This window comes from Mustela lutreola, chromosome 4, assembly GCF_030435805.1.
Source record: "Mustela lutreola isolate mMusLut2 chromosome 4, mMusLut2.pri, whole genome shotgun sequence".
Taxonomy (NCBI): domain Eukaryota; kingdom Metazoa; phylum Chordata; class Mammalia; order Carnivora; family Mustelidae; genus Mustela; species Mustela lutreola.
In genome coordinates this window covers 118,736,641-118,749,860 of record NC_081293.1, presented here as the reverse complement: position 1 = coordinate 118,749,860, position 13,220 = coordinate 118,736,641, and the positions used below count along the sequence as shown (strand labels likewise).

Here is a 13,220-nt window from a genome sequence, read left to right as displayed (position 1 = left end):
ATTTCCCAGGGTGAATTAGAGAATTTATTGCAGTAGGAATGTACCAGAAAGGCTGTGAACAAGTCCAGGAAGAACGATTTAACTAATTAGGTAGTGGAAGTAAGTGGGGCTGAAGCTGAAAAGCAGAACTGTGGTCCCCAGGGTGAGAATAGCAAGGGTTTGGGTATAAGAAGTTATCCAGTTCCCTCTTCTACAGGAAGATAATGCAGGGTGCAAGCCCTTGCCTAAATATTGGGGAAGAAGTTAAGGAACCCATTGGAAGTTGACATCCATTCAACTTTTTGGAAATTCAACTGAATAGTTTAACACACTGGAACTTTTGGAAATTCAAGTTGTGATCTTAACTAGTCTAGGTTTAACCTATGGGAGAGCTCCCCAACCTGGTCCTTATAAACTTGGCCACCACAGACAACTACACAGTATTCTTATCCAGAAGTATTGATTTTTATGACTCATCACCTTTCCAAGTAGGGCATTTCCATATACTTATGGAAAATGCTCACCTCCTTTTCTTTTTGTTGGTGGGGGCCTGCTTATACCAGCTTCTGAAAGCTGGTGCAGGAATTAAATAATTCTTCAATAAGTAATCAATCTAAGAAGTACCACCTCTTGATTAAAAGTTTTGTTTTGTTTATAATCACAATTTATTATTTCTACCAAGTCATTGTGGAGAGTGAAGGAAACTGACATTTATTAGACTTTTCTTATAAGTCAGATGGTCTGCTACTAACACAATAGTCTGGATACTTTAAACAAAGGCTCAGAGAACTTGTTCACAATCTTATGCTCAGAACCAGAGTTAAATCCAGGTCCATTTCACACCAAAACATTTATTTCCCATTGTATATTCCTTCATAATGGGAAAATTTAAATTACTTTTTCTTTTCCTACATCTACTTTGGACAATTCTTTGGCCGAATGCTTACAATGTAAGTGCTACATACCCAGATTTACCTTTCATGTAATTTTTAACTTCGGGATCTTTTCCTTAGAGTCCTATGTCGTCAAATGCAGACAAATTGTAAAGTTCACTGGATATGGTTGGTAAATAGTATTTATAGTGGGTATGAGTTCATACTGATTAACATTTGTCTCACTCACTATGTTTTGATTTTTCCAAGGATGTCTCTCTACAAGAGCTCCCATAATGTGCAAAATACCTATGGGATTCTCTAGCATCCAGGACTAATGCTGGTCCTTTTCTTAAGATCTTAGGTAAATGCCCTTCCTACGTATGCAAGCCTAGATCAGAATTGAATATAAATTAATGGAATATTGAGTTGTAAATTCTGGAAATTCTGGACCTTTATACACAGATACACACACACACACACACACACACACACACACCCTTCCACCACCATATATACACTTAAAGAGAAAATTAGGTGCATAAAACTTGCTCTGGGAAAACTCAGTCCTTTCAATAGATAAATATTAAAGAAGGAACTGGCAGACCACTGATTCAAAAATATTAGAAAAAAGTTTAAAGAAATCAACAAATTTGTCAACAAACTAAGAATACTTATATCAAAAATATTCGTAAAAGGCATATGTAAAAGTTGTGATCTAAAATTTTACTATGTATTTAAAATTTTAAAATCATTATTTCCAATACAATATTGAAGGTAAAGAATAAAGTTCATGAACTGATACTACTTGATTTTAAGATCTACTGTAAGGTTACTGTAATTGAGACAAAATAGTATTGGGGGAAAAAAGAAAAAAAACCCAAATAGATGAAGGGAACAGAATAGAGAGTCCAGAAATAGACCTTCATATGTAGTCAATTAGTATTTGACAAAGAAGCAAAGATGCAATGACAGTACAATGGAACAAAGATCTCTCTTTAAAACATGGTGCTGATTGGAGATTTTTAATGACTGTTTCAATCTCCTTACTGGTTATGGGTCTGTTCAGGCTTTCTATTTCTTCCTGGTTCAGTTGTGGTAGTTTATATGTTTCTAGGAATGCATCCATTTCTTCCAGATTGTCAAATTTATTGCCATAGAGTTGCTCATAGTATGTTCTTATAATAGTTTGTATTTCCTTGGTGTTAGTTGTGATCTCTCCTCTTTCATTCATGATTTTATTTATTTGGGTCCTTTCTCTTTTCTTTTTGATAAGTCGGGCCAGGGGTTTATCAATTTTATTAATTCTTTCAAAGAACCAGCTCCTAGTTTCGTTGATTTGTTCTATTGTTTTTTTGGTTTCTATTTCATTGATTTCTGCTCTGATCTTTATGATTTCTCTTCTCCTGCTGGGCTTAGGGTTTCTTTCTTGTTCTTTCTCCAGCTCCTTTAGGTGTAGGGTTAGGTTGTGTACCTGAGACCTTTCTTGTTTCTTGAGAAAGGCTTGTACCGCTATATATTTTCCTCTCAGGACTGCCTTTGTTGTGTCCCACAGATTTTGAACCGTTGTATTTTCATTATCATTTGTTTCCATGATTTTTTTCAATTCTTCTTTAATTTCCCGGTTGACCCATTCATTCTTTAGAAGGATACTGTTTAGTCTCCATGTATTTGGGTTCTTTCCAAACTTCCTTTTGTGGTTGAGTTCTAGCTTTAGAGCATTGTGGTCTGAAAATATGCAGGGAATGATCCCAATCTTTTGATACCGGTTGAGTCCTGATTTAGGACCGAGGATGTGATCTATTCTGGAGAATGTTCCATGTGCACTAGAGAGAACCTAGATGTCCATCAACAGATGAATGGATCAAGAAGATGTGGTATATATACACAATGGAATACTATGCAGCCATCAAAAGAAATGAAATCTTGCCATTTGCTACAACATGGATGGAACTAGAGCGTATCATGCTTAGCGAAATAAGTCAAGCAGAGAAAGACAACTATCATATGATCTCCCTGATATGAGGAAGTGGTGATACAACATGGAGGCTTAAGTGGGTAGAAGAAGAATAAATGAAACAAGATGGGATTGGGAGGGAGACAAACCATAAGTGACTCTTAATCTCACAAAACAAACTGAGGGTTGCCGGGGGGAGGGGGTTTGGGAGAAGAGGGTGGGATTATGGACATTGGGGAGGGTATGTGATTTGGTGAGTGCTGTGAAGTGTGTAAACCTGGTGATTCACAGACCTGTACCCCTGGGGATAAAAATATATGTTTATAAAAAATAAAAAAAATTAAAGTCTAAAAAAAAAAAAAAAAAAAAAAAAAAAAAAACCATGGTGCTGAACAACTGGGCATTCAGATGCAAAGAAAAAAAAAAAAAAAAAGAATATAGACAATGACCTGACATCCTTAACAAGTATAACTCAAAATGGGTCACAGACCTGAAGTAAAACACAAATCTATAAAACTCCTAGAAGGTAACCCAGGAGGGAAAAAATGACCTTGGGTATAGTGATGCTTTTTTTTGGGGGGGGGGGGGGGGTAAGCTTTAATTTGTTTAAGTAATCTACACCCAGAATAGGGCTCAAACTCATGACCCTGAGATCAAGAATCATATGCTTCTCAGACTGAGCCAGAGAGGTGCCCCAGTGCCTTTTCATATATAGCACCAAAGGCACCATCTGTGAAAAAAAAAAAAATAAGCTGGGCTTCATTAAAATTAAAAACTGTGAAATACAATGTTAAGAGAATTAGAAGATGAGCCTCAGAATAGGAGAAAATATTTGCAAAAGATATATCTGTTAGAGGACTATTATCTAAAATATACAAGAACTTTAAAAACCCAACAATAAGAAAACAAACAACCCAGCTTAAAAATGGACCAGATAGCTTAGCAGACATCTCACTGAAGAATGCATACAGAAGGCAAATAAACATGAAAAGCTGCCCCATATCATATGTCATCAGAGAAATAAAATTAAAATAATAATGTGACATATTTTACTTTCTAGAATGTACTACATACTTTCTAGAATGGTCAAAATTGGGAACACTAAGGACACCAAATGCTGATGGAGATATGGAAAACAATAACCCTCATTCACTGCTGTGGGAATGAAAAATAGTATAGCCACTTTGGAAGGAAGTTTTATAGTTTCTCATAAAACTAAATATACTCTTACTAAATGATCCAGCAACTATGCTCCTTAGTTTTTACCAAAAAGAGTTGAAAGTTTATGTTTGCATTTAAAAAAAACCCTGTACATGGATGTTTATAATGGCGTTATTTATAATTCCCAAAACTTGGGGAAAAACTAAGATGTCATTTAGTAGGTGAATGGGTAAAATAAACTTTGTGATATCCAGATAATGGAATATTATTCAGTGCTGAAAAGAAAGCATGAAAATACATGGAGGAAATTTAAGTGCATATTACTAAAGGAAGCCAGTCTGAAAGGCTACATACATACTATCACGATGGATATACATAATTATACCTTTGTCCACCACAGAACATACAACAGGGAGAGTGAACTCTAAGGTAAACTATGGACCCTGGATAATTACAACCTGCCAATGTAGGTTTATCTTTGCTTTAAAAAAAAAAAAAAAGTATGATTCTGGTGAGTGATGTTGATAATGGGAGATGCTGTGCAGGTGTGGGGTCAGGGAATACATGGAAATCTCTATACCTTCCTTGCAACATTATTGTAAACTCGAAGCTTCTCTAAAACAAGAAGTCTTTAAATTTTCTTACAAAATAAAGTTCTTACTTCTATGAACATGAATCATAAATACAAGAACTCAAGTAGAGATAATGAGACAATGGGAGAAAATTGAGTGTTACTTCACAGGCTTTAGTGATGAGGAAGAACAAATCAAAACTATTTCAAAAACACAAAACAATCAGAAGAACCAGACATGTGGATAGACACTGTAGAAACACAATAAGGGAACAGAGGATATCCAAGAGAAGATGCAAGAAAGTAAAATAAAAATGGAAGATAGGAAGAATTAAGGAGAAAATGATAACTATATAAAAACAGACAAAAAAGACCCTCTATGTATACATAATTGGAGTTTCTGAAGAAGAAAAATTACAACAACAAAACAGAACAGAATATTTAAAGATAGAACTTGAAGAAAAAAAAATCTGAAAGGAAAAGAATATCTGATTCTACTTATTGAAAGGATATGTCATATGCCAATGAGAATTGACCTCAGTCAACACAGACATATCCTTCTGCTATGTACCCAAGGTATATGTCCTCAAGACACATCCTAGTGTATTTATTAGCCTTTGATGATACAGAAAGCAATAATGATCACATTATTTACAAGAAGGGGAAAAAAAAAATCACACCTGCCTTAGATTTCTCCTCAGTGAAACACTATAAGTCAATGGTCCAAAAACCTCCGAGGTAATTGAGAAAAGAAAGGATTTCATGTTCAGCCAAGATTTTTATTTTTTTATTTTATTATTTTTAAAGATTTTTTATTATTATAAAGGCCAAAAAATATATTGAATGTGCCACAACTCAAGAAATACTGCTCACCTATAAGAAGCTGAGCTTCATCCAATTGAGGGTTAACAGAAAATTTTAGCAAAATGACTGGTGATAAGCATTTATTTTATTTTTTTTTATTTTCAGTACTTGGAATGTTTAATACTAGTAGCTATAGTTTTATGTGGTAAAATGCATAATAGTATAAAATATACATTGTAAAATTTATGGTATGTATCATCACACCAGTGATTTCATTTTAAAAGTGATAAAATATTTAAGTAAATGAAGTGATTTGACTCAAATAAACCAGATAATAGAACAATATGGCAGATGGTATGGCAAAAAGTCATGATAGGAGTTATACAAATGATTGGATTTTAGGGTGTATTACAATAGCAGCCTACTCCAAGGACAAACCAAAAGCAAGGTGATAAGCATTTAACGTGGTTAACAGAACTAAGACTAAAAGAAATATGTGGACTAGATAACAAACAGAACATAAATTTTGCATGTCTTGAATATTGAAAATGATACAAATAACTAAAATTGGGAGAGTAGGGAAATAGTTTTTAGCACCTTGTTTACCGAACTAAACATGCAGCTGTCATACATAGAATACCACAGATAAACTGTTCATTGATTATCTCATCTGCAATAGTGTGGAGACAAAGGATATTGTTTAAAGCTGAAAAAAATCAAGTAACAGAATTATAATTTGCTATGGTTATATAACTTAACCATAGAAAAATGGTGAGCAACATAGTTTTGAAATACACACACACTTTTCAAATAGCTAAAATTAGAAATGCTGAACAATTTGTAATAGTAACATTGATTTCTTTAAAACTGGGCAGGTAAAAAGTGAATAGTTCTTTAGACAAAATAATGAGGTAAACATAGTATTTTTGTCCTAAAAAGACACTCTTAAGATAGTGTATGTCAAAACATAGCCATAAAATATTACTCTACTTTCCTGTACTTAGTTTTGAGAAATTTTACTATATTGCATGGGATCATCATTAAATTGAAGGCTATAAACCTAAGGAAAATAATAAATAGTACAATGTCTGTTGACTTTGGTTGGCCGGTACTTGTTTGAGTGTTGTAGAATCTGAGTTTCTCCTGCCTGACTCTGAATGCTTCTGAAGAATCAAGGGAGCATTGTCCTTTAGTAAGAAGTGGGAGTACCACCATGGGTTGACAGAGAAGTCCCCTTTCTCAAGAAACAGCTACATGTCTCTCCCATCGTTTAATTTGGTTTGGAAGAGACCTCCTCACTCTTTGATCTCAAAAGAGCAAAAATACATTACAGCATTTAACATGGAATACAATATATGCAGGGGTCCCAAATGCTTCTGAGAATTTGATGGAAGTTATAGGATATTTCTCCAGGAAATACACATGTCACATTTTGTCTGTAATGGCACAGAACCCTGAAGCTTGTCCAAAGAAACCCTCACTCTCTTAATTTATATTCCCTAGGTTAAAGACCTTGGTTTGAAAAGCTCTCTGGACCTAGATCAGAGTCTCTACTGTCGATCTTTCTGGTCAGAACCACAGGGGTTACACTAGGCTCTGATAAAAGGAAGGTTGCTAAAACAACATTTGTAGCCCATCTAAGCTATTTCTTTTACTATGCTGAAGCACAGGAGTGGCAGTTCTAAGTCTGGTCCTCAGACCACTCACATTAGAGTGAAGGTTGTTAAAAATGGCGTTTGCGGGGTGCCTGGGTGGCTCAGTGGGTTAAAGCCTCTGCCTTCAGCGCAGGTCATGATCCCAGGATCCTGGGATCAAGCCCCCATTGGGCTCTCTGCTCAGCGGGGAGCCTGCTTCCCCTTCTCTCTCTCTCTGCCTGCCTCTCTGCCCACTTGTGATCTCTGTCAAATAAATAAATAAAATATTTTTAAAAAAATTAATTTTGTTTATAAAAAATGAAAAATTATAAATAAAAAAAATAAAAATAAAAAAATTAAAAAAATTAAAAAAAAATTTAAAAATGGCGTTTGCTTGTTTGTTTTTAAACCACATACTAAGACTAGAGGAGGCAGAAGCAACTTCAGGATCAGAGCTAGGGCCCCTGTTTTCTCTCAACTCCATATTGAACAGCAACAACTAAATGGCGCCAGTCTGAAAAAAAAAAACATAGCCCCAGTCTGATTCCCACTGACCCTTAAAAAAGAAGCAGTCCAGTGCTATAGCAATGGGTTGCCAAGGGGAATAATTAATCATTATGATTCCAAGGTTTTTTTTTTTCTTTCAATTTTAAAATCACTAACATTAGAGAACAGTTACCACATGTCAAACCTACAGGTAGACACCATTTCAAAGGAAAGTTTTATATTCATTGCAGTGCAGTCATCACTTGTCCTAAAAATAGTAGAAAGATATTCTGGGGTCACTCACTTCACTTCTTGCGTGCAGCTCAAGTAAGATGCTGCTGAAGTAAGCACGCCCGGGATGTCTGACTAGTAGATATTGCACCACATTGCAATTAAGGGTTCAGTTACCACCTGGCAAGTAGGCAGGACCAAACCCTGTATTCCGTCTTTTGTGCAAAGATTAGAATATTCTTTATGAATGAGTGTTGTCCTACATGGTTTTCAGTGTGGACATTGTGGTTCAGTTTGCAGAGCACAGACTGCTTTTGCCTAACAGATTTTCACTATTGTGCTATTTCAAGAAGAGGATATCTAATTGGTACTCAAGGTAAATGTATATCAAGCTTTACAGATTAAAATCATCACTTTAATTGCATCAAGAAAGATGGGTAATCTTGATTGCAAATATGAACCAACTCCTGAGATTACTTCATTCAAATCTGTATGCATTTCATTCCATAGTGCTAACTTATGCTGTAGTTCTTTTTCTCAGCAATTTTCTTTATCTTCATGTAAAGTGAAACTCTGGACATGTATAGGAGTGTGCTCAAAATATTTAATTCGGTATTCTGCACCCTGCAGGGCCAATGCAGCAGAGTCTCATATGCTCCAATTTGTTATTGCACTTCTATAGAATTTACAATGAATTTCACAGTGGAATGCACAATATAAAATGCTCTCAATTTCACTCATCTTTTAAGGTATGAAGATCACTTGAAAATTCTATAAATTCAAAGACTCTAGAAACAAAATGGACTTTTAGTATTTCTCTAATAAAGGTTTAAATACTTGGAAAAAGTAAATAGGTTTTTATCTGCTTTCAATTTTAGATTTAATTATTAAAAATCACTGTGAGCATGAAAAATCAAATATACCATTAACTCTTTCATCTTAGCACACTATTTGAAATTTTTCCTTTCTTCTGTGAGTACATACTTCTTTTTTTTTTTTTATATACTTTTTTTATTTTTTATAAACATATATTTTTATCCCCAGGGGTACAGGTCTGTGAATCACCAGGTTTACACACTTCACAGCACTCACCAAAGCACATACCCTCCCCAATGTCCATAATCCCAACCTCTTCTCCCAAACCCCCTCCCCTCGGCAACCCTCAGTTTGTTTTGTGAGATTAAGAGTCACTTATGGTTTGTCTCCCTCCCAATCCCATCTTGTTTCATTTATTCTTCTTCTACCCACTTAAGCCTCCATGTTGCATCACCACTTCCTCATATCAGGGAGATCATATGATAGTTGTCTTTCTCTGCTTGACTTATTTCGCTAAGCATGATACGCTCTAGTTCCATCCATGTTGTAGCAAATGGCAAGATTTCATTTCTTTTGATGGCTGCATAGTATTCCATTGTGTATATATACCACATCTTCTTGATCCATTCATCTGTTGATGGACATCTAGGTTCTTTCCATAGTTTGGCTATTGTGGACATTGCTGCTATAAACATTCGGGTGCATGTGCTCCTTTGGATCACTACATTTGTATCTTTAGGGTAAATACCCAATAGTGCAATTGCTGGGTCATAGGGCAGTTCTATTTTCAACATTTTGAGGAACCTCCATGCTGTTTTCCAGAGTGGCTGCACCAGCTTGCATTCCCACCAACAGTGTAGGAGGGTTCCCCTTTCTCCGCATCCTCGCCAGCATCTGTCATTTCCTGACTTGTTGATTTTAGCCATTCTGACTGGTGTGAGGTGATATCTCATTGTGGTTTTGATTTGTATTTCCCTGATGCCGAGTGATATGGAGCACTTTTTCATGTGTCTGTTCGCCATCTGGATGTCTTCTTTGCAGAAATGTCTGTTCATGTCCTCTGCCCATTTCTTGATTGGATTATTTGTTCTTTGGGTGTTGAGTTTGCTAAGTTCTTTATAGATTCTGGACACTAGTCCTTTATCTGATATGTCGTTTGCAAATATCTTCTCCCATTCTGTCAGTTGTCTTTTGATTTTGTTAACTGTTTCCTTTGCTGTGCAAAAGCTTTTGATCTTGATGAAATCCCAGTAGTTCATTTTTTCCCTTGCTTCCCTTGCCTTTTGCGTTGTTCCTAGGAAGATGTTGCTGCGGCAGAGGTCGAAGAGGTTGCTGCCCGTGTTCTCCTCAAGGATTTTGATGGATTCCTTTCGTACATTGAGGTCCTTCATCCATTTTGAGTCTATTTTTGTGTGTGGTGTAAGGAAATGGTCCAATTTCATTTTTCTGCATGTGGCTGTCCAATTTTCCCAGCACCATTTATTGAAAAGGCTGTCTTTTTTCCATTGGACATTCTTTCCTGCTTTGTCGAAGATTAGTTGACCATAGATTTGAGGGTCTATTTCTGGGCTCTCTATTCTGCTCCATTGATCTATGTGTCTGTTTTTGTGCCAGTACCATGCTGTCTTGATGATGACAGCTTTGTAATAGAGCCTGAAGTCCGGAATTGTGATGCCACCAACGTTGGCTTTCTTTTTCAATATCCCTTTGGCTATTCGAGGTCTTTTCTGGTTCCATATAAATTTTAACATTATTTGTTCCATTTCTTTGAAAAAGATGGATGGTACTTTGATAGGAATTGCATTAAATGTGTAAATTGCTTTAGGTAGCATAGACATTTTCACAATATTTATTCTTCCAATCCAGGAGCATGGCACATTGTTCCATTTCTTTGTGTCTTCCTCAATTTCTTTCATGAGTACTTTATAGTTTTCTGAGTATAGATTCTGTGTCTCTTTGGTTATTTTATTCCTAGGTATCTTATGGTTTTGGATGCAATTGTAAATGGGATTGACTCCTTAATATCTCTTTCTTCTGTCTTGCTGTTGGTGTAGAGAAATGCAACTGATTTCTGTGCATTGATTTTATATCCTGACATTTTACTGAATTCCTGTATAAGTTCTAGCAGTTTTGGAGTGGAGTCTTTTGGGTTTTCCACATATAGTATCATATCATCTGCGAAGAGTGATAATTTGACTTCTTCTTTGCCGATTTGGATGCCTTTAATTTCCTTTTGTTGTCTGATTGCTGAGGCTAGGACCTCTAGTACGATGTTGAATAGCAGTGGTGATAATGGACATCCCTGCCGTGTTCCTGACCTTAGCGGAAAAGCTTTCAGTTTTTCTCCATTGAGAATGATATTTGCGGTGGGTTTTTCATAGATGGCTTTGATGATATTGAGGTATGCGCCCTCTATCCCTACACTTTGAAGAGTTTTGATCAGGAAGGGATGTTGTACTTTGTCAAATGCTTTTTCAGCATCTATTGAGAGTATCATATGGTTCTTGTTCTTTCTTTTATTGATGTGTTGTATCACATTGACTGATTTGCGGATGTTGAACCAACCTTGCAGCCCTGGAATAAATCCCACTTGGTCGTGGTGAATAATCCTTTTAATGTACTGTTGAATCCTATTGGCTAGTATTTTGTTGAGTATTTTCGCATCTGTGTTCATCAAGGATATCGGTCTATAGCTCTCTTTTTTGGTGGGATCCTTGTCTGGTTTTGGGATCAAGGTGATGCTGGCCTCATAAAATGAGTTTGGAAGTTTTCCTTCCATTTCTATTTTTTGGAACAGTTTCAGGAGAATAGGAATTAGTTCTTCTTTAAATGTTTGGTAGAATTCCCCCGGGAAGCCGTCTGGCCCTGGGCTTTTGTTTGTTTGGAGATTTTTAATGACTGTTTCAATCTCCTTACTGGTTATGGGTCTGTTCAGGCTTTCTATTTCTTCCTGGTTCAGTTGTGGTAGTTTATATGTTTCTAGGAATGCATCCATTTCTTCCAGATTGTCAAATTTATTGCCGTAGAGTTGCTCATAGTATGTTCTTATAATAGTTTGTATTTCCTTGGTGTTAGTTGTGATCTCTCCTCTTTCATTCATGATTTTATTTATTTGGGTCCTTTCTCTTTTCTTTTTGATAAGTCGGGCCAGGGGTTTATCAATTTTATTAATTCTTTCAAAGAACCAGCTCCTAGTTTCGTTGATTTGTTCTATTGTTTTTTTGGTTTCTATTTCATTGATTTCTGCTCTGATCTTTATGATTTCTCTTCTCCTGCTGGGCTTAGGGTTTCTTTCTTGTTCCTTCTCCAGCTCCTTTAGGTGTAGGGTTAGGTTGTGTACCTGAGACCTTTCTTGTTTCTTGAGAAAGGCTTGTACCGCTATATATTTTCCTCTCAGGACTGCCTTTGTTGTGTCCCACAGATTTTGAACCGTTGTATTTTCATTATCATTTGTTTCCATGATTTTTTTCAATTCTTCTTTAATTTCCCGGTTGACCCATTCATTCTTTAGAAGGATACTGTTTAGTCTCCATGTATTTGGGTTCTTTCCAAACTTCCTTTTGTGGTTGAGTTCTAGCTTTAGAGCATTGTGGTCTGAAAATATGCAGGGAATGATCCCAATCTTTTGATACCGGTTGAGTCCTGATTTAGGACCGAGGATGTGATCTATTCTGGAGAATGTTCCATGTGCACTAGAGAAGAATGTGTATTCTGTTGCTTTGGGATGAAATGTTCTGAATATATCTGTGATGTCCATCTGGTCCAGTGTGTCGTTTAAGGCCTTTATTTCCTTGCTGATCTTTTGCTTGGATGACCTGTCCATTTCAGTGAGGGGAGTGTTAAAGTCCCCTACTATTATTGTATTATTGTTGATGTGTTTCTTTGATTTTGTTATTAATTGGTTTATATAGTTGGCTGCTCCCACATTGGGGGCATAGATATTTAAAATTGTTAAATCTTCTTGTTGGACAGACCCTTTGAGTATGATATAGTGTCCTTCCTCATCTCTTATTATAGTCTTTGGCTTAAAATCTAATTGATCTGATATAAGGATTGCCACTCCTGCTTTCTTCTGATGTCCATTAGCATGGTAAATTCTTTTCCACCCCCTCACTTTAAATCTGGAGGTGTCTTCGGGCTTAAAATGTGTTTCTTGGAGGCAACATATAGATGGGCTTTGTTTTTTTATCCATTCTGATACCCTGTGTCTTTTGACAGGGGCATTTAGCCCATTCACATTCAGGGTAACTATTGAGAGATATGAATTTAGTGCCATTGTATTGCCTGTAAGGTGACTGTTACTGTATATGGTCTCTGTTCCTTTCTGATCTACCACTTGTAGGCTCTCTCTTTGCTTAGAGGACCCCTTTCAAGATTTCCTGTAGAGCTGGTTTGGTATTTGCAAATTCTTTCAGTTGTTGTTTGTCCTGGAAGCTTTTAATCTCTCCTTCTATTTTCAATGATAGCCTAGCTGGATATAGTATTCTTGGCTGCATGTTTTTCTCGTTTAGTGCTCTGAAAATATCATGCCAGCTCTTTCTGGCCTGCCAGGTCTCTGTGGATAAGTCAGCTGCCAATCTAATATTTTTACCATTGTATGTTACAGACTTCTTTTCCCGGGCTGCTTTCAGGATTTTCTCTTTGTCATTGAGACTTGTAAATGTTACTATTAGGTGACGGGGTGTGGGCCTATTCTTATTGATTTTGAG

At 36.2% G+C, this 13,220-nt stretch overlaps 1 protein-coding gene across 7 annotated transcripts in view; it reads left to right on the top strand.

Moving 5' to 3' along the window:
* The window catches only part of MAGI2 (membrane associated guanylate kinase, WW and PDZ domain containing 2), a 1,359,941-nt gene that overhangs the window by 110,800 nt on the left and 1,235,921 nt on the right, over positions 1-13,220 (top strand). The window lies entirely within an intron of this gene.